The sequence below is a fragment of the Dasypus novemcinctus genome, chromosome 15 (genome assembly GCF_030445035.2).
Source record: "Dasypus novemcinctus isolate mDasNov1 chromosome 15, mDasNov1.1.hap2, whole genome shotgun sequence".
In the NCBI taxonomy this organism is placed as follows: domain Eukaryota; kingdom Metazoa; phylum Chordata; class Mammalia; order Cingulata; family Dasypodidae; genus Dasypus; species Dasypus novemcinctus.
Window position 1 is genome coordinate 9,629,501 of NC_080687.1, and position 19,162 is coordinate 9,648,662.

At 53.5% G+C, this 19,162-nt stretch overlaps 1 protein-coding gene across 3 annotated transcripts in view; it reads left to right on the forward strand.

The window, feature by feature from the left end:
* Positions 1-19,162, forward strand: part of SLC7A1 (solute carrier family 7 member 1) — a 70,425-nt gene that overhangs the window by 8,511 nt on the left and 42,752 nt on the right. Inside the window, exons 1-2 of one of the 3 annotated variants that reach the window (XM_058277011.2) lie at positions 14-82; positions 4,535-4,695. The exons of 1 other annotated variant lie outside the window; for it this stretch is intronic. The gene's annotated coding sequence lies outside the window, so the exon portion shown is untranslated. Of the gene's footprint in view, positions 1-13; positions 83-4,534; positions 4,696-19,162 lie in introns of those variants that run through there. One more of the 3 variants, XM_058277009.2, reaches the window with a different exon arrangement.

Sequence of the window (19,162 nt, forward strand, 5' to 3'; positions counted from 1 at the left end):
AGATTGACAAATTAGGACGAGATGAGAACCTGGAAGGGGACGTGTTGGAAGCCCCTGCCCTGGGGAGTGTAACGGGAGCTGGGTGAGATCTTCCTATTTTCATCCCCCCTCCCCCTTAAACCTAAATCTAGGTCTAATCTGTTATGTTTAACTCTCTCCTGTGTTTTTATCTTGGGGGTAAGCCTTTGGAAATGTCTTTTTGGTAAATTATGATATCGCCTCTATGGTGGAATATTATGTAGCCGATAAAAATGGTGTTTTCAAAGAGCATTTGATCTTCTGGGAAAAACTTGCATGTTAAAAGTAAAAAAGTCTGGACACATTTTCCATGAATTGTTATCTTAAGAGGTTATATGTATTTGCACTGGAAAAATGGACTTTTTTAAGATTGGACTTTGTTCACTGCTCTGTATGCAGGACCTGAAATAGTGCTCAGTGAATATTTGTTGATTGAATATTTTAAGAAGCAGAAATACGTCGCATTTTTCAAAGGAGGAATGTCTCTGAGCTAAACAGTACCATCTTGGCCTAAGGCAGGAAACAAAAATTGGTTTGAATTTCTATTGTAATTCTGTTCTGGCCTCTTGGTCTGGGTTATGTTTTGTACTTGGCTATGAAATGATACCGTGAATGGGTGACTTTGTCATTTCTTTCACGGAATAAGCCTGTCGGGTTGGAATTAGAGTATTAGGATGTTAAGCTTTTCCTAGGTTGGTCATTAGGCACCTGGATGGATGGGGTGAAATTACAGCTGACTCTTACTTACCCGTAGTTGAGAATTTCTGCCACATTTGCTCAGCACTTCTCACCTTTGAGCATCAGGATCTGCTTCCTTCTCTTTCATGTGGTCCACCAAGGTATTTTGGCAGTGTGTTACCTTGCTCTCTAATTTAGAAAATTCTTTGGCACGCAGCACTTCGTTTCCATCTGCAGTGCTGGCTAGTTTGGAGAGGCCCCAGCCTTGGTGATTTGGCGTGGTAAGGACAAATGCCACTTTGCGGCGGCAGCACTCTCCTGGTAGTGACTGTCACTCGGGCTCTCCTTCGGTAGGACACGTCCTCTCCAGCCTCAGGGCCCCGTTTGCCGCCAGGCTACCAGCTCTGTGTTCCGGAAGTTCGGAAGCTGTGGTGAAGCTCTCCGGGACGGGATGGGGCCAGTGGTCTGGAGGACACTGGCTTGCAAGCTTCTTCGGTCGCAGTCTACAATAAGAAATAGATTTTACATTGTGCTCAAGCCCCCACACAGACATGCACACGTTCACTCGTAAATTAAAATGAAAGTGTTCAGGAAACAGTGGTCGGCATTCTGGAACCTGCCGAGTTGGTGCCCTCTCCTAATGCTTATTCTCTTCCTTGATTGTCCAGAAGAGCGCACTGGGGCCCCGGGAGGCTTCCCGTCGGGGGCACCCTCCATTTCAGGTCCCTGGGCGGCATCGGAGCGGGGAGTCCTCCGGCAGGACTGGTTTTAGCAAAGAAAATCTGGGAGTAGAAGTTTCATGGCCGTTTGGGGGCACCTGGCTGCGGTGGGCTGCTTGCTTTGTGATGGTCCCCAAGGAGGCCCATTGGGTGCCGGGCGGGGTCCACTGGCCCAGCACACGGTGGCCCCGCCGGCACCATAAAGGTGGCCTGGGCTGGCTCGTGTGGCTTTAAGAGGGGGCATGTGCATATGTCACTCGTCTCAGTGCTTCACTTGTACTAAGTTTATTTTTTTGAGTGTGATCTGAGCAAGAACCTATCTAGAAGGACTTGTGGGAAGGAAGAAGTGGGAGAAAAGACATTCTTGAAATGTCTTTTGAAAATCGTATTGAAATAGAGTAGCAATACCAATCATAGCGTTAAATATTTCTGGGAAAAGTTTGAATGGATTTTATGTAAATTTGAATCTCTCTTTTTTTTTTTTTTTGCATGAGAAGTGTTAGTCTTTTTTCCCCCTTAGGAAAGAAATATTCTTTAAGTACCAAGTCCGGGTATGTAGTTCTTAAAACAATTGTAAATCATGGGAATTGATTCTAGCTACCATGAACATAGTGACAGAACTGGAACAAGATAAATTGCCTAGTTTTTGGAACAATGTACAAATATCTGTCCTTGTTCTTAGTAAACTTCTTTTCTTTGCTATGCTTCTCAATAAAAATAAAATTGTTAGCACTCAGGTTCATTAATTTAAAGTCTTCTAAAAATTCATCTGTAAGTTGTAAATTTTACCACCAGTATCTGACAAAGAATCCTCATGAGTTTGATTTTGTGCTCTCGTAATATATGAATAGTATCTGGAGTAAGGGATAATCTGTGGTTGTAGTTGTATAATAATTCTCTCATAGAGTCATAACCTCACATTTTAGGAGTTAGTATGGGTTTTCAAAAAAGCAAGAACTTTTTGTCGGAGGCCTTTTCGGGCTTGCTTCATCTGCCGAGGGTAGCCTTGGAAGGCAGTGGCAAGAGGGTTAGCGAACCGGCCGAAGAGTGGTGTTGAGCTGGGAGACGGCGGCCCAGTGGGCTGGTGGGAGAATGGCCGGACCCCGTTTGCACCCGGCCTTCGGCCCCGATCACTGACGGAGTCCCGGGCGGTGTTGAGGGACCCTGCCCTGCTGCCAGCCCCTGTCCTGAGCTCCAGGGAGGTCCTGCTGGGTGGCCCCTGGGGGTGCCCCTGCGGGGTGAGCCTGCGGAGGAAGAGCCCCCAGGGGCCAGCACAGAGGGAGGGCAGCCTGTCCCCAGCACTTTGGTGCTTTCTGGGAGCAAGGAGCACTGCCCCCCAAAACCAGGTATTTGATTTCTCAGAAATGCCTGGTCTTGCACTCCAGCTCACCCTTGCTGCTAGACTGCGGCGGTGAGTCAGCAGCCTCCCGGGGTGCTTCGCTGTGTGTGAGGGCAGGGGCAGAGGCTTCTGGAGAATTCTGCTCCAACGATGCAAGCCCTAGTGAAATAGAAGCACATTGAAACCCGGGGACAGGGCACTGGGTGGCACTTCGTTTCTGTACATGTACCGCAGTAGACAAGAGGCATTTCCATTCTCTGTCGCCTCTTGGGCCGTCCCCTTTGGCATCCCCATTACTCCTGACCCGCATCTGAGAAGCCCACGGCTGAGGCACTCCCAGAGCAAGGGCCGGCGGAACCCCAGGTGGCCGGCCCCCCACGGGCTCCCAGGCTGCTCTGAGGGGACCTGAGCGCCCTGGACCCAGGTCCCGGGCCCACCCCGGGCAGTGCCTCTAGTCAATGCTCAGAACTGTTATCTGTCCTCGGACCTGGTGCCCGGGAGGGCTGCCTGGTTATCAGTGCGCCCCGGCCGCAGGTGGAAGCATGAGTTAGGCTCGGGCGCCGGCGACAGAGTGCCGCCAGGGCTGCCCAGGGCCGAGGTGCTGGTGCCTCAGTGGCCTGGTCAGGGGCTGGTGCTGAGAGTGGACAACGAGTCTGTAGAGAGCAGGTGACTGTGGCCTGGCTCCAGGGCGCAGGTGATCAGAAGGAGCTGTAATTGTGGCTGGCGTCTCGCGGGGTACGCTTCGCCCTTCTGGGAGGTTCCTCCCCCGTGAGATGTCCTGCTCCCAGGCATACTTGGCTGGCAGGTGGCACGCAGGTACCTTACCTGCCGGCTGCCTCAGGTGTGCGTTAACACGCAGAGCTGTTCACCCCGAAGGAGAGGAGAGGTGAGCCAGCCGAGCAGAGGCTGCTGCTTGCTCTCAGGGAATTCTCAGTGGAAGGGGTGGATTTGTGGAGCTTTCTGTCGAAGGTGGGGGAGGCGGGAGGCGGCGTGCTTCCCGCTGGCAGGGCCTGTGGGGCCTGCTCCCCAGGCCTCTCAGCTGGGGGACAGCCTCTGGGGATGTGCCCAGCTGTTTAACCCCCGCGCTTGCTACTGGTGCTTGTGCCTGAGGAGTTCTAAGGGTAGATGGGGGAGGGCAGAACGGGGTGCTCCCTTCCCACCCCACCAGGAGGTGGATTTGGCTTTGAAGCTTCAGGAGCACTGAACCCCATTCACCAAAACGCTTCTGCCCAGTACAGGTGTTTGCATAGGACATTTAATTATGAGTCAGAGAAAGGAGGGCAGAGCAGGCTTCACAGCTGTCCTCAGTTTCCCCAAGTGTTTGACTGTAAACACCTGTGAACATGCAGAAGTCCTTGGAAGTTTCTTCCTCTAAGTGGTGTTCTTTCACCTTCCCATGGATAAAAAAGTAAGGGAAGGAAATGGGGATGCTTTTAAGTTCAGTTGCACGTGACTTTTATTTTAATACATACGATGGGTAGAAAACTTTCTGTTAAATAGAATATAGAAATGTCATTTACACTTTTCTTCAAAATTTGGGGTTTCTGACGACTCCTGTAAAAAAACAAGAGTGGGCGAAGTACAGCGCTGGCCCCCCCCCTCCAAGCAGCAGGGTCAGGCGAGGGATGGGGTGTGCTGCTCGCCCTGTGCGGTACCTTTACGAAGGCCCCATCATGGCATTGCTTCCTCGGGAAAATCAGCTTGAATTTATGGTACCTCTTGCAGGAATGTAGACAGTGGCTTATAATCACCTTTTTTTTTTTTTTTCCCATGCTTGCAGCTTCTAGAAACTTGCACATCACTCATCTCACCAGGCGTTAAGAGTAACAGCGCATTGTGCGGGTGAAACCTCCACCCTGGTTCTGCGTTGTAGCCCTCATCACCTTACCAGAAGGAAAGTCGTGCTGCTGAACAGACGTGTCTGATTTGTTAGTGAATCAGGTGAGGAAACGAAGACCTTGGTGATTGTGTGTGTTTTTTTTAAGATTTTTAAATTTATTTTTCCCACCCCCTCCTTGTTTGAGCTTGCTGTCTGCTCCTTGTCTGTTCATTGTGTGCTCTCTGTGTCTGCTCATCTTCTTCTTAGGAGGCACCGGAACTGAACCTGGGACCTCCCATGTGGGAGGGAGGCATCCAATCGCTTGAACCACACCTGTTTTCCTGCTTGTTGTGCCTCTTGTTGTGTTTCCTCATTTGTCTCCTCGTTGCGTCATCTCATGTCAGCTTGCTGTGCTAGCCCATCTCATCAACTTGCTGTATTGCTAGTCTTCTTTAGGAGGCACCGGGATCTGAACCTGGGACTTCCCATGTGGTATTTGGGTGCCCCACTCCTTGAGCGACATCCATTTCCCACTAAGACCTTTTTGTAAGGTGTGAAAATGTCGGTGAAGGAGAAGATTGTGTCGTCCGTGCAGGGCCTACACGTGGGCTGGCTGAGCGTGCAGAGGGGTAACCCCGAAAGTGTATTTCTAGAAGGGGCGTGTTCATAGGGGTGGGAGCCCTTGGCACTGTTGTCAATGTCCTTCTCCTCCTCCGCCTGCCATGTGGCCTCCAGGGCTGGCTGGTGAATGCCCGTCCTCCTCCCACAGACCTTCCCGTGATCACGAGCGGAACAGACGCGCTCGGGCCACCTTCCCTGCTTCTGGACTCGGACGTTGGCCCAGGGCGTCTCTGGGGTTTCTAGCCCCAGGCGGGACCTCTGTGATGTTCCATGGCTTTGAATCCACGGAGGAGCTCTGTGCAGTTTGTCGTCCACGTCGTCGAGGTGGTTGTTGAGTGGGGCGTGGCGGAAGCAGAAGGCCTGGGCTGGGGCGGCGGCGAGGGCTCTGGTTGCCAGGTGCCGCTCGGACTGTCCTCACCCAGAAGCCTGAGCCGGGCGCCGGGAGCCCTGGCGAGGAGCGGGCGGCTCCTGTGCGACAGCCACACGGTCCCCTGTAGGAAAGCTCCAGAAGAACGGTGTTTCCTCTGGGCACCCACAAGGACGGAGCAGCATTGGAGCAAGCGCTTCGCGGTCTGCCGGTGGCTCGCGGTGTACGTGCCCATGCGAGGGGACGAGCAGGCCCTGGGGACAGCCCACCGGCCGTGTGGCGTGTCTGGGGTGTGGGATACCAGCCCAAGTCACCTCACCAGGGAGTGGCTCGTGAGCGCTTGAACCTCTTAAAGGACTGGCCGGCCAGACGCTCCCAAGTAGGAGCTTTGTCAAAGGAGGAAGGGCTGTGGCCGTGTCGCCCCGTGGCTGTGGGATGCAGTGTTCCCCCCGCAGCAGCAGAGGCGGCTGCAGCTCTGTGCCGGGGCGCCGGGAAGGAGCCGCCTTTTGCCTGACATGGTTTTCCTTTGGAAAACCCTTTGCAGCGAGCTCGCTTCTGCGTCCGCTGCCCCCTGGGAAACACCCTGACCCCAGTGAACTAAAGCAAATGCTGAGGTGACGCCTGCGTGCCAGGCCTCTCACCACCGCGGGGGGCTGCCTGCAGGGAAGGGGCAGTAATGGGGGGAAGCCTGGACTCCCCGAGAGGTCGGGAGGGCCCTTTGGGCAGCCCGCGAGGGGACCAGCACCAGGAGCCTCTCCAGCCCTGGAGGAGGGTGGTTAGAAGGCGTGGACGCTTGCCCCTGAGAGACCCGTGTCCTTTTCAGGACAGAACTAACTGTGCAGGGCTCCCGGTGCCCTCTGCGCACTGCCCCTCAGCCTGGAGACAGGCGGTGGGACACGGGCACCTCTCCACGGGCCCTGCACCTCCAGAGTCCCGTGAGACCCCCCAGCCTGCAGACGAACCTGTCCTTACTTAGGTATGCACACGTGCACACAGAGATAACTCACCCTTGTACCCAGCATGCCCGTTCTTCCGTGTCCCCTAGTCATCGGAGGTGCACAGGGGCGCAGAAGGTGGCAGAGAGCCACGTTTGCAAAAAGGGACTTGGGTTGTGCAGCCCATGTGCAGTTGTCTTAAATATCTGCCCTCTGGACAGGAATCTAATAAGAAGATGGGGTTTCTTGTTTGCTGTGCCCAAGGAAGCCTTAGCTTCCGTTTGGGGATGGAGGAGAGTTCTTAAGAGGTTGAGAGAGGGGTTGGGGCTGCCCAGTCTGGAAGGGCCAAGGGTAAGAGATGTCACCGTAGTTTAAAACTCCCATGGCCATGGCCAAGCGCTGCAAGGCAGGTCTAGAGCCAGGTGGTGCTGGTAGGGAGATGAAAATGGTGTAGAACAAATCCAAAGCTAATAGTGCTTTCCAGGGCCTGTAACAAGCTGACTGATCAGAGGGAGTCAAGACTGAAAGGGGAAATGGGCTGGAGATGAGTGTTTCTAGATGAATGCCTGGCCCTGGGAGCCAGGGCCGTGCGGGGGGGGGGTGATCAGGAACCTGAAACGCCGTCACGGGACATGCCTTCCTACAAAGCTGCTTTGTGAGCCTCTCAGAGCCAGGACGCGTGGCGGGACTAGGCCGCGTTTAGCCTCGGGTCTCCAAACAGGCACCGATTGGCGTTTGGGAAGGGAGCAGGACTCGCTGGGTGCCTAAGGCGGAGCGCGCCAGCCTCCCCGGTTGGGATTCTCTGGGGCACGGGAAAGCGAGTTAGAGCCCCAGGACTGACAGGCCCTCTTAGGGGTCTTGGGAAGCCCCCGATGGAGCCAGATTCCAGAGATGCCCCGGCGCTCTCCAGGTCGTGCCCCTCCCACCCTGCCCGCCCCCCTGGAGCGGGCACCGCTTCTGTCCCCTCTGCCCTCGCCGTCCGGGCTCTGGTCCCGCCCCCGCCAGCGCGGTGCGTGGCGCTGGCCTGTGCTGCCGGCCCCAGGCGCTGGAGCTCGGGGAATGCGGTGTCTCCTTCGGCCAGCTCTGGCCCGGGTGGGTGGGAGCGCAGCGTGGAGCTGGCCACCTGCCCGGCCAGTGCCTGGAGCTGCGGAGGACGGCCAGGAGAGCGAGGGCGGGGAGGAGGTGACAGATGCAGCCTTAACGCCAGCACCGACTCCCTGTGGCCAGGGTCCCAGCCGCCGAAGCCAGCCAGCACAGCGCGCTGGAGCTTTGTCTGAATGCTGGGTTGACCTTGGGCTCTACTCCTGATAAAGTGATTCGTAATGTTTCAGAGAGGCAGTAAATTTAGGTGATTAAAAAAAATAATCAGCCATGGGGGCAAGAAGGCAGGCAGAGGGCCCTTGGAGAGGCCCCAGGGGGATGAGGGCTGCTCGGGCACATGCGCCCGAGCCCCGGCCGGGGGCACAAGTACCTGGGCGTGGGCCAAGCGTGACGACGTTAGCCCTTTCAGGCGCTGGGATGGAATACCCCTGGTTCAGTTTGAACATCAGCTAGCTCTCAGCCTAACTCTTTTCACTCCATCGTGAAATACCTGAAAATTTCGGGGCCGAGGTAGAGAACATTTCTGCTTTGTGCCAAATAATAGCATGTCCAACAGGTAAACCTTTTTTTCTCTTTGTCCAGGCTTTGTTTGCTTGTCAATTCTTAATTTGGGGCCTTTTAGCAGAATGGAGGGGTTTCTTTGTAAAAATTCAAACTGGGCTGGGGACTTAGAAGGAATGTAGAGTGCTGCTTTCAAAATACCTTTTTGTGCGCGCGCGCGCACGTGTGTGTGTGTGTGTGTGTGTGTGTGTATTGTTTTGATATGGTGTCCCTGGGATTTCTTCCAGCATATAGATCAAGGGAAATTGGCCCAGGGTGGAATAATACTTTTATGTATAAATAGGAAAAGTATGGTGTTCTTAGATGTTTGTTTGATTAAGGGCTCCCCTAACTCAAGAAGAGTTACACCAATGACACAAAGGGGTGTAGAAAAACACAACTAGATCTGCTGTGGTTGGTTAGGTGGTGGCCTGCCTCTCTCACCTTATTTACGGGAGGCTTGCCATGTGCTGCATCAGGTGGAATCACAGGTGTTCTTGTTCTTTGTTTGGTTTTGGCCTCGTGCAGATACTTTGTGATTTGTGCTATACATAGTCCTCAAGACAAACTGGTTAAAGCATAAAGAACTTTAGCCACTGTGGTGAGCGCTAGGAAATTTTAAATTTACCCTAGACTTTGATTTTCCATCACGTAGGAATTAAAAGTTCAAAACGAGCTCTTGCAGTGTATATGGTTGGTTCATTCACCTTCACGGCATCTGGCCGAGTGCCCCGTGGTGCACAACCCGGGGCGGCTGAGGATGCTGCGTCCTTACAGTGGCGCTGGCCAAAAAGAAGCCAAACCTCCGCTGCCTGTGTTCACTCTCCCGAGAACCAAGCGCCTGTGCTTACACCAGAACTGCTCGCACTTGCCCCTTTCTCTTGTTGGACAGCTGCGGGGGCCCGTGTCTAGCCCTCCTCCCACACGGACCCTCCGGAGTAGCCCCTGCTATGGGCTCTCCCCTTTCCAGGCTCCTGTGTGCGCAGCGCATGTGGGCGCTTGTCCGAGTCTGCGGGCGTGCACAGGGAGGCCCCGTGTGCGTGCGGTCAGGGCTGATGGTCAGGGTGACGGAAGTTGGAGGGTGGGGGCAGGCGCTCGGAGCTGAGCTGCCGGGGCTGGCTCGCAGTGCCGGTTTTGGCAAAAGGAAATAGTGGACGCCCAGCTGGTCTTGAATTTCAGATACACGGTGGACGCTTTTTAGGACAACTTTTCTTTTTTTTTTTTAAGATTTATTTTTATTTATTTAATTCCCCTCCCCTCCCCCGGTTGTCTGTTTTCTGTGTCTTTTGCTGCGTCTTGTTGTCTTGTTTCTTTGTCCGCTTCTGTTGTCGTCAGCGGCACGGGAAGTGTGGGCGGCGCCATTCCTGGGCAGGCTGCTCTTTCTTTCACTCTGGGCGGCTCTCCTCACGGGTGCACTCCTTGCGCGTGGGGCTCCCCTACATGGGGGACACCCCTGCGTGGCAGGGCACTCCTTGCGCGCATCAGCACTGCGCATGGGCCAGCTCCACACAGGTCAAGGAGGCCCGGGGCTTGAACTGCGGACCTCCCATGTGGTAGACGGACGCCCTAACCACTGGGCCAAAGTCCGTTTCCCAGGACAACTTTTCATACTAAAAAAACAAGGATGCAGTATTTGGGACATACTTATGCCGTATCTGGGATGTATGCAGAATTGGGGATATACTAAACACTAAAATATTATCTTGTGTTCATCAAAAATCGAGCTTTAACTGGGACATCCCGTATTTATCTGTAAAGACACAGCACTGTGAAAGGCGGGCCTTCAGGGAGATGTGGACTCACACACTCAGTCTTCAGGGAAGTTGAGCTGCTTTGGGGCTCTTCTCCCTGCACTTGGGGCCCCCCCGGCTGTGGCCGTTCCCACTGGGTGTGGGCTGCTGCCTTATCTCCAAGGAGCATCTGTGTCGGCCCTTACCCCTGCACACTGGCCTCGTCCAGGTTCTCCTACGCCCAGCTGTTTGCTGGACCTGGGGCATCGTGGCACACTGGTTTTCTCTGAGGCTTTTTTTTTTTCTCTAAGATTTATGTTTCTTTCTCTTTCTTTCTCTTTCTCCCTCCCCACCCCCCATAGTCTGCTCTTTTGTGTCCGTTTACTGTATGTTCTTCTGTGTCCGCTTGTGTTCTCAGTGGCACCAGGAATCTGTGTCTCTTTTTGTTGCGTCATCTTGCTGTGTCAGCTCTCCGTGTGTGCCACTCCTGGGCAGGCTTCGCTTTTTTCATGCAGGGTGGCTCTCCTTGCAGGGCTCACTCCTTGTGCGTGGGGCTCCCCTACATGGGGGACACCCCTGCGTGGCAGGGCACTCCTTGCACGCATCAGCACTGTGTGTGGACCAGCTCATCACACGGGTCAGGAGGCCCTGGGTTTGAACCCTGGACCTCCTATATGGTAGGCAGACACTCTGTCAGTTGACTCACATATGCTTCCCTCTGAGGCTACTTTGTACTCTGTTTCTGAATATAAATATTTGATCAGAAAAGATTCATTTTGATAGGTGTTCAGTGATCCTCAGTTTAATTCATTAAGTTCTTAGAGCACCTATTTAAAAGTTTCATTTTTTTAAAAATAGATGCCGTTTTATTTTTTTTTTAATTTATTTCTCTCCCCTTCTCCCCCAGCCCCACCCCCTGTTGTCTGCTCTCTATGTCCATTTGCTGTGTGTTCTTCTGTGACCGCTTCTATCCTTATCAGCGGCACAGGGAATCTGTGTTCTTTTAGTTGCGTCATCTTGTTGTATCAGCTCTCTGTGCGGCGCCTTTCTTTGGCATGCTGCATTTTCTTTCGCGCTGGTGGCTCTCCTTATGGGACACACTCCTTGCATGTGGGGCTCCCGTACGTGGGGGACACCCCTGCGTGGCACGGCACTCCTTGCGCGCATCAGCTCTTCGCATGGGCCAGCTCCACACGGGTCAAGGAGGCCTGGGGTTTGAACCTTGGACCTCCCATGTAGTAGGCGGACACCCTATCCATTGGGCCAAGTCCGCTTCCCTAAAAGCTTCATTTTTATGAAATGATGTTCATCAGGGTTCAATGATTGTCCATTTAAAATTTTAGGAAAGATTTACTACATTTATCAACCTTTTATCCATACCACGTTTTACTGATACTAGCTTCTTTCACCGTTTCTTTTTTGCACTTACAACTATCGAGGCCAGTTTTGCAGATTTTAACCTTTGCCATGCCCAGCTGGCCCTCAGTTGAGTGCAAGTTGCCTGAAAATGGAGTGCTGTGCTAGGACGCAGCTCCTGGCTCTGCCCCTGGCTGGGCCGGGAGCTGGGCTGGTGGGGGAGCCTCTGGGGCTTGGGTGTAACTCAGGGTCAAGGCAGCTGGTCCAGCTGGGGCAGGCTCAGGTACTCACAGGCACCTGCCTAAGACACGCACGGGACAGGTAGCTCTGCTCCTGGGGGGCCTGGATGCGGGGCCACCCTGTCCGCTGCCCATCTGGCCCCTTCCCGGCAACGTTTCACTTTGACCTTTTCTTTATAGAAGTTTCTGAAGCACCATTTTACATGTAAAGGTCAACAGAGAGGAGTGCAGGAGAGGGCGATAGGTAAGTTAAAAGGCAGGATGTAAGGCTGCTTAATATATCCAGTATCCAGGTTGAGGGGATGAGCAAAAAAAAGCCCAAAAAATGCCCTTGAAATGGTCCTTTAATCATTTTCTTTAGAGAAAAATGGGACATGGAAAACAAACATTTCCATTCCGTGTATACATAGTTTGGGAAAACAAATACCCGGTCTCTGTGAGCTGCGGGCCTCCTGGCCGGGGGGAAGCAGCCGGCTGGCCTCTGTGTCTCGGCCTGAACTTTGAGCGGAAGAACCTGGCTGGGGCAGAGCAGGGAAAGCAAAGGCCGTCATTGTCTGGCGGAAGGTAAAGCCTGCACGTCTGACCCACACACGCCGACACAGACACCCACAGCGTGTGAGGCGCAGCTGCCACTTTTTTTCCTCCAAACGTTTTATTTAAAAATAATTTCAAGCTGATAGGACAGTTGCCAAAATAATACAAAACTCAGAAAGAGAACTCTAACATACCATACCCCCTTCCCAAACACCCAGATCTACTGCCTTGTAATATTTTGCCACCTGTATTGTATTGTTTTTCTTTTTCTTTCCTCCCACTCATTTATCCATCTGCTTATTATTTTCTAAACATTAGAGAGTAGGTTGTATACACCGTGCTTCTTGAATACTCAGTACTTCTGTGTATGTTTCCTAAGCAGCAGGATATTCTCTTATGTAAACACCTTAAGTGCCGTTATCAAGTTCAAGAATTGAAACATTGGTAGGCAGCTTACAATCTGTGTTCCAGGTTTTCCGTATGTCCCTGTAATCTCCTCCTGGGCCTTTTTCTCCTCCTTTTTTCGGTCCGGTCCAGGATCATTTATGGCATTTGATTGCCATCGTCTCTGTCGTCTCCCTCTCTCTACGTGGTGGAAACATCTCAACGTGAACTTCCCAGCTCAGGCACTCCAAGCACACTGTCCTGTGGCACGAATCACACGTACAGTGCCGTGCCACGAGCTCGTTTCCACCGCCCCAGACAGGGACCCTGCACCCATTATGCAGTATCCCCTGTCCCCTGCCATGTGAACTCTGCTGTCTGTCTCTGTGCATTTGCATTCTTTCAAGTAAGTGGAATGTGACAATATTTGTCCTTCTGTGTGTGGGCTGTTTCACTCCACATGAAGTCGCCAAGGCCATCTTGTAGTAGCATGCCTCAGAATGTCACTCCTCTTCAAAGCTGCTTTTCTCTTTAAAAGAGGCCCCTTTCTGTTATAGGCAGCTCTTCTAGCACCGGCAGGATGTGCTGAGATGAAGAAGGGGTATAGTCGCTGCCAGCTGTCTGCCCCCCCAACACACATGCACTACAGAACCTGGGATATTTAAGTAAAAGTCAGTATTTTCAAGATTCAGTCATGACTTGTTTTGCTTTTATAATTTCACCGTTTTACTTATGTTTTTAATAGCTTTAAGTCCAGGCAACAGCCCTCAAATCTTCCACCATCAGAATGAGCTCAGTGGAACGAAATCAAACAATAAGGTTACATTTATTTTTTAAATCAAATGTTTGCATAGTTCTTTGTTGACTACAAAACACCTTCCTAGAGTAAAAACATAGTTTTCATTTTGGGTACTTAATCTTCACAACACTTTATGAGTTGGGTACGAAGAAGATCTAAGATCTTGTTTGTAGATTTAAGAAACTAATAATAATAATGGATAGCAAACATATACTGTGTGCTATGGCCCTGGGCTTGTATATACATACATGCTTTGTATGTATTAGTTCAGTTAAACCTTCCTCGTCCTCTGTGAAGAAGCTATTATTATTATTATTATTATTATTATTATTATTATTATTATTATCATCCCATTTTTCAGATAAGCAAAGGGAACTCAGGAAAGATGGGAAACTGGTCCACAGCTAATGAATGGCAGAGCTGCTCTCTCGAGGTTTGAACCTCTACGCAGCTTGCCTTTCTGCCTGGGAATCTTCATAGTAGGAAGCACCTGGTGGGCATAGCTGAGATGGGTATCGTTATCCAAGTTTTCAGATGGTGAATGTGAAACACATTGTGTGGCTTGCCCACGGTGTCACTGCCAGGGCCATGAGCAGACGTTAAGGCGGGATCTAGGAAAAGTCTTTCCGTTCGCAGTTGACTCAGCCTCACAAATTCATCAGCCTGGCATGGCGGGGGTTGCCGGGCTGTCCCCTAGGCACACGACCCAGTCCTACAGCGTGTTCCGTGGGGAGCTCAGGGCAGAGAACGTTCAGAATCACTTTACTCCGTGAAACGAGCATGAACAAACCTGCCAGCGTTTAGGCTCGGGCAGGTGGCTGCAGGCGCAGCAAGGCGCACGCCGTGACGTGGACACGCGTGGCCGGAGCTGGCCGGTGCCCTGACCGCCTGCGTTGGCAGGGGTCAGCCTCGGGGGCGCGCCTGGGGGCAGATGGGCTCGGGAGACCCCCACAGCGGCGCTTAGAGCTGCGGCTCCTCGCTCTAGAATGAGCGTGGACGCCGCCACCCTGTGCATGAGAAAAAGCACCTAGCGCAGGGCCGGGGGCACTCCGGCTGCTCGGATTTCGTTGAATGAAAGGAAGGTTTCCCTTGGCTGATGCGCTGTGCTGCAATAGCTGCGGCCCGAATTGCTCTTCTGGGTGGTGGTAGTCTAGTGGACCTCCAGGGCAGGTGACCCGAGCGAGGGAGGAGAGACCGTGACCTAGTCTCAAGGCCCCTCCCGCCCTGAGGTCGTGGACTGGAGGAATTCCACCTCAGGGGGACCGAGACCACCCCGCTCCGTGCGGTGGCCTCAGTAGCCGCAGACGTCAGGAGGCCAGTCCCTGCGAGGTGGTCACTGTCAGGCTCCCTGCAGGAAACGGGGCGCTCCCAAATGGGGTGATTGGGAGCAGCTTCAATAAAGCGACCGTTTACCAAGGTGGGGCAGCGCGTGGGCTGGTCCCACTGTGCCAGGGACCCGGAGTTGTGAGGGAGGGGCCCCTAGGCCTGGAGGGGCAGGGAGGGGCTGCGCAGAGGTGATGGCCCTCCAGAGCACCCCGTGCTGGGGAGAGGCTCTCTGTCCCCTCCCTCTTCCCCTGCCCCTGCCTGAAGCCAGAGGGCTCAGGGCTCAGGGCTGGGAGTGGGGGGGAGCCCCTGGACTCTGGCAAAGGATGGCGAGGGGCTGGGGGCAAACAGGATGCAGTGCCAGCGCAGGGCCCGGCCGTGGCTGCCCTCTGTGGTGCTGACAAAAACTGGATAACTGGGCAGTGCGGCCTGGCGCTCTGTTTGCTTCAGACAAGACTCAGGTTTTAAGGTGCGGGCAGAGTGGCTGGATAGGAAGGCTTTCCCGCCGCCGGCCTCTTTGGTAGCCTTCCTTCAGCTACTCAGAAGGCGCAGGGCCCGTGCTCGGGTGCTGCCATCCAGGCCGGCAGGCGCTGGGGCTGCGGTCACGGGTGGTGGGGACGGCCAGCGTTGCCTCAGGGCCAGGTAGCCAGTGTTGCCTCTGCCCCGTGGTCCTCCTCGTCTCTCTCCCTTTCTTGTGCCTACTTTAAAAAGACAAAAACCCATTCTAAAACTCCTGGCCAGTCCAGCAAGGGGCCAGGGGCCGTGGCTTGCCGTCCCGGGCCGGGCCACGTTCTCCTGTGCTGCGGTGGCAGCCGCACGTTCTCATTTTCCCGGGTTGGCACTCATTTACGTGTGTCCTAGGAAAAGCAGATGGCTCACATGTGAGAGTAGGTGGGGTGGCAGCCGGCGTGGCTGGAGCGGCTGGCCCCGTGGCGTCTCAGGCAGGGCAGGTGGTCCTGTGGAAGCGTGCGGGAGGACGTGAGGGCGAGGGGCCTTGCTCAGGACTGCCGGCGGGTGGTGGGTCCCCGTCGTTGGATGGGAGCCCCCCGGCCTCCGTTGCGCCACCTGACTTGGCACGCTCCTCGAACTTGCCTGGCTGTTGGTGTGTACAACTGTAGCAACGCATCTAGCGACGTAGCCCCAGGAGAACAAATTAAGTCTGTAAAAGTACATTCAGGGGCAAAGGCTTGCACGTGCTTGCCCGAGTCCCCCGGTAATGCGGGGCTGCCGCCCTGCGTTCTGCTCGTGGTGCCAGGCTGTGCGGAGTCTCCGGGTCTTTATAGGCTGCTGCGCCACCCGGAACACGTCCGAGGAGGGCCCGCGGGCAGCTGCGCCCCGCCGCTTCCGCCCAGGAGCGCCCTGGGAACACACCTGCCAGGTGTGCCTGGGCAGACAAAAGGCTGCCAGCGAGCCTGGGAGCATTCTGGGCATGCAGCACGAGAGACTGGTGGCCCGCACGCTCTCCCCTCCCACCCACCAGCCCTCCCCACTGGTGATTTATTTATCCCGGTAGTGTTAAGAAACGCTGCGCTAGTGCTGAGGGCGTTGCTAAGTTCCTGCCTGCCTGGCGGTCTTTTCGTTTGTTCTTTTTATTTTTTAAGATTTATGTTTATTTCTCTCCCCTTCCCCCCCCACGTTGACTGTTCTCTCTGTCTATTTGCTGTGTCTTCTTCTTTGTCCGCTTCTGTGGTCAGCGGCATAGGAATCTGTCTCTTTTTGTTGCGTCATCTTGTTGTGTCAGCTCCCCGTGTGTGCGGCACCATTCCTGGGCAGGTTGCACTTTCTTTTGCGCTGGGTGGCTCTCCTTATGGGGCGCACTCCTTGCGTGTGGGGCTCCCCTACGCGGGGACACCCCTGTGTGGCAGGGCACTCCTTGCGTGCATCAGCACCGCGCATGGGCCAGCTCCACACGGGTCAAAGAGGCCCTGGGTTTGAACTGCGGACCTCCCATGTGGCAGACAGACACCCTAACCCCTGGGCCAAGTCCGCTTCCCCGTTTTTCGTTTCTTCTGACTTCCTGCGAAAGCCATGCCCTCTTCTCTGAGATTCTGGGCAGTGTGCACACTCAGCTAGAGGGGCTCCTCCCGAGCTAAAAGCTGAGAAACCAACCCATGCTGCTGTCTTCCTCAGTTTTGTTATCCTGTGCTCCCCCGCCATGAAATACTGAAGCTGTGCGTGCACACCGGAGCTTACGTTTGCAACGCATCAGGACTGCAAAAGCTGAGGTCGTGCCTGTAGGGACGGCTGATTAAACAGGAGCTAATTTCACGTTCGTGAGGCTCTCCTAGCATGACTGTTACATATAATAACTGGGTTGCACAAGTAAAGTGGAGATCCTCTTCCCAATTGCAACCAGAGCTATAATTATTACTCTTTCAGTGATAGCGTTTTAACTTGAAATAGAATTAAAATTTGTGGGAGAAAGTGCTGTTGTAACAGCTGAACTTGTACCTAAGCTGCTGGGGCTGTCTGGGCATGGCTAATAGAAAACTACCCTCAAGTTCCATGCAGAGCTGGGCTTCTCTTAGTGTTTTTTTTTTCCTTCAAATTTTTAAGCAGCTTTTTTGAATATATTTTATATCCCACAAAGTTCACCGGTTTGAAGAGTATGGTTCAATTTTTTTTTTTTTTTGCATATTCACAGAGTTGTGCAACCATCACCACGATTAGTTTTAGAACAGTTTCATCATCCCAAAAAGGAAACCTGTCCCCGTTGGCAGTAACTCCACACTTCCCCTTTCCCGCCCCTGGGCAACCACTAACCTACTTTGTGAGCCTGTGCCGGTCGTTCTGCACGAGTGGAATGAAATGGAAACGAAGCATCATGTTTTCAGAGTTCACCTGTGCTCTAACACGTATCGATACTTCACTCCTTTTCACTGCCAAATAACACCCCATTATTTGGATATGCCACATTGTATTTTTCCATTCACCCATTGGGAACATTTGCGTCCTTCCTGCTTTGGGGCTAATAAAAATGATACTGTCATAGACTTTGCCGGGCCAGGTTTCGTGTGGACTTGGTTTCTCCCTTCTCTTGGGTGCTCACTCGGAGTGAAATTGTGGGTCATGTGCTAAGTCTGTGCTTCACCTTCTGAGGAATCCTCTTAGGCTTTTTTTTTTTAAAGATTTATTTTATTTCTCTCCCCCCCCCCATTGTCTGCTCTCTGTGTCCATTCACTGTGTGTTCTTCTGTGTCCGCTTGCATTCTTACCATGCTGCACCGGGAAACTGTGCCACTTTTGTTGTTGTTGTTGCGTCATCTTGCTGCGTCAGCTGTGTGTGTGGCTCCACTTCTGGCCAGGCTGTGTTTTGTTTTATTTTTTTCACATAGGGCGGCTCTCCTTGTGGGGCGCACTCCTTGCGCATGGGGCTCCCCTATGCAGGGTACACCCCTGCGTGGCACGGCACTCCTTGCGCGTGGCAGCACTGAGAATGGGCCAGCTCACCACATGGGCCAGGAGGCCCGGGGTTTGAACCCTGGACCCTCCACATGGTAGGCCAACGCTCTATCAGTTGAGCCACGTCTGCTTCCCTCTTCTTAGGCTTTGATGAAACAGTCAGCACCATCTCTTGGGCCCTGGAATGTGGAAGTAGCTTTTGATCTGGCCAACAGAAGGGTTCGTCGTGTGCCAGCCCCTTGCTTCGTGGGACTGTGAGGGTCTACCCGGGATGGGGGGCCCTGGGCCCAGAACCACCGGGTCCCAGCGTAGATGCTGCCCGTAAGGTGGGGTGGGGTGGGCGTAGCCTTGGAGACCGGGTCTAGGCAGACAGGAGCCCACGCTCCACGGCGTGTGTTGGAGACACTGTTGTTCCCTGGCACCCTTCCGGGGTGCGCACAGTAGGTGCATAAGAGGTTTATCTCCTGGGTGGGTTGACGGGTGGCGCTGCCTGCGCCCCGGCAGTCCTGAGTGAAAAGGGCCGTGGGTCGCATTGATGAGTTGGGGGCGAGCAGACAAGCCTTGGTCCTGGGGTGTGGGGCGAAGTGTGCGCGTGTTTCCGGGGGTTGGCGCCCCGCTCCCCCTGCGTTGCTGTCGGGGTGCCCGCCCTGCCCGCTCAGCCTCGCCAGGCCCTCCCCTTTGCCACCGAGCCTGCCCAGGCCCCCATCCTGGGCTGTGAGCCACCTGTGGAAGCCCACAGGCCCCGCTGCAGCACGTGGCGTCCCTTCTTGGGCTTCTCCTCCCTGAGTAACTGAGACAGAAAGAGCGAGGGTCCAGATCCAGGGGGGCCCCCACCTGCCCACGCCCACAGCTTGCTCACAGCCCACAGCTTGCTCGTGAGGTAATTCTTTTACGATGTTAACAGACCCCGTAATTAAGAGCTAATTTCACAGATCAAACACTTCTTCACTTAAATTAGAGGGTTTCTTTAAATAGCAGCTCCCCCCTGGCTGCGTTTATCCATTTGTAGAGCTCATTAGCTATTTGGCAGAGAAATTTCAGAAGGCCAGGGAGGAGCCACTGCAGTTGTGGAAAAGTATGAAATGAAGAGATGGCGCTTCTGAAATTGTCAGTCTGAGATGTTCTCCAAGATGTGTTTATTTCAAAAAGTGCTGGCTGTATTTATATTTACAGTCTCAATTTAATGTCTTTTTTTTTGAACAATTCTATGAGCTTTTCCGTAATGCTCTCATTGGAGAAATAAGGAAATTAGATTCAGA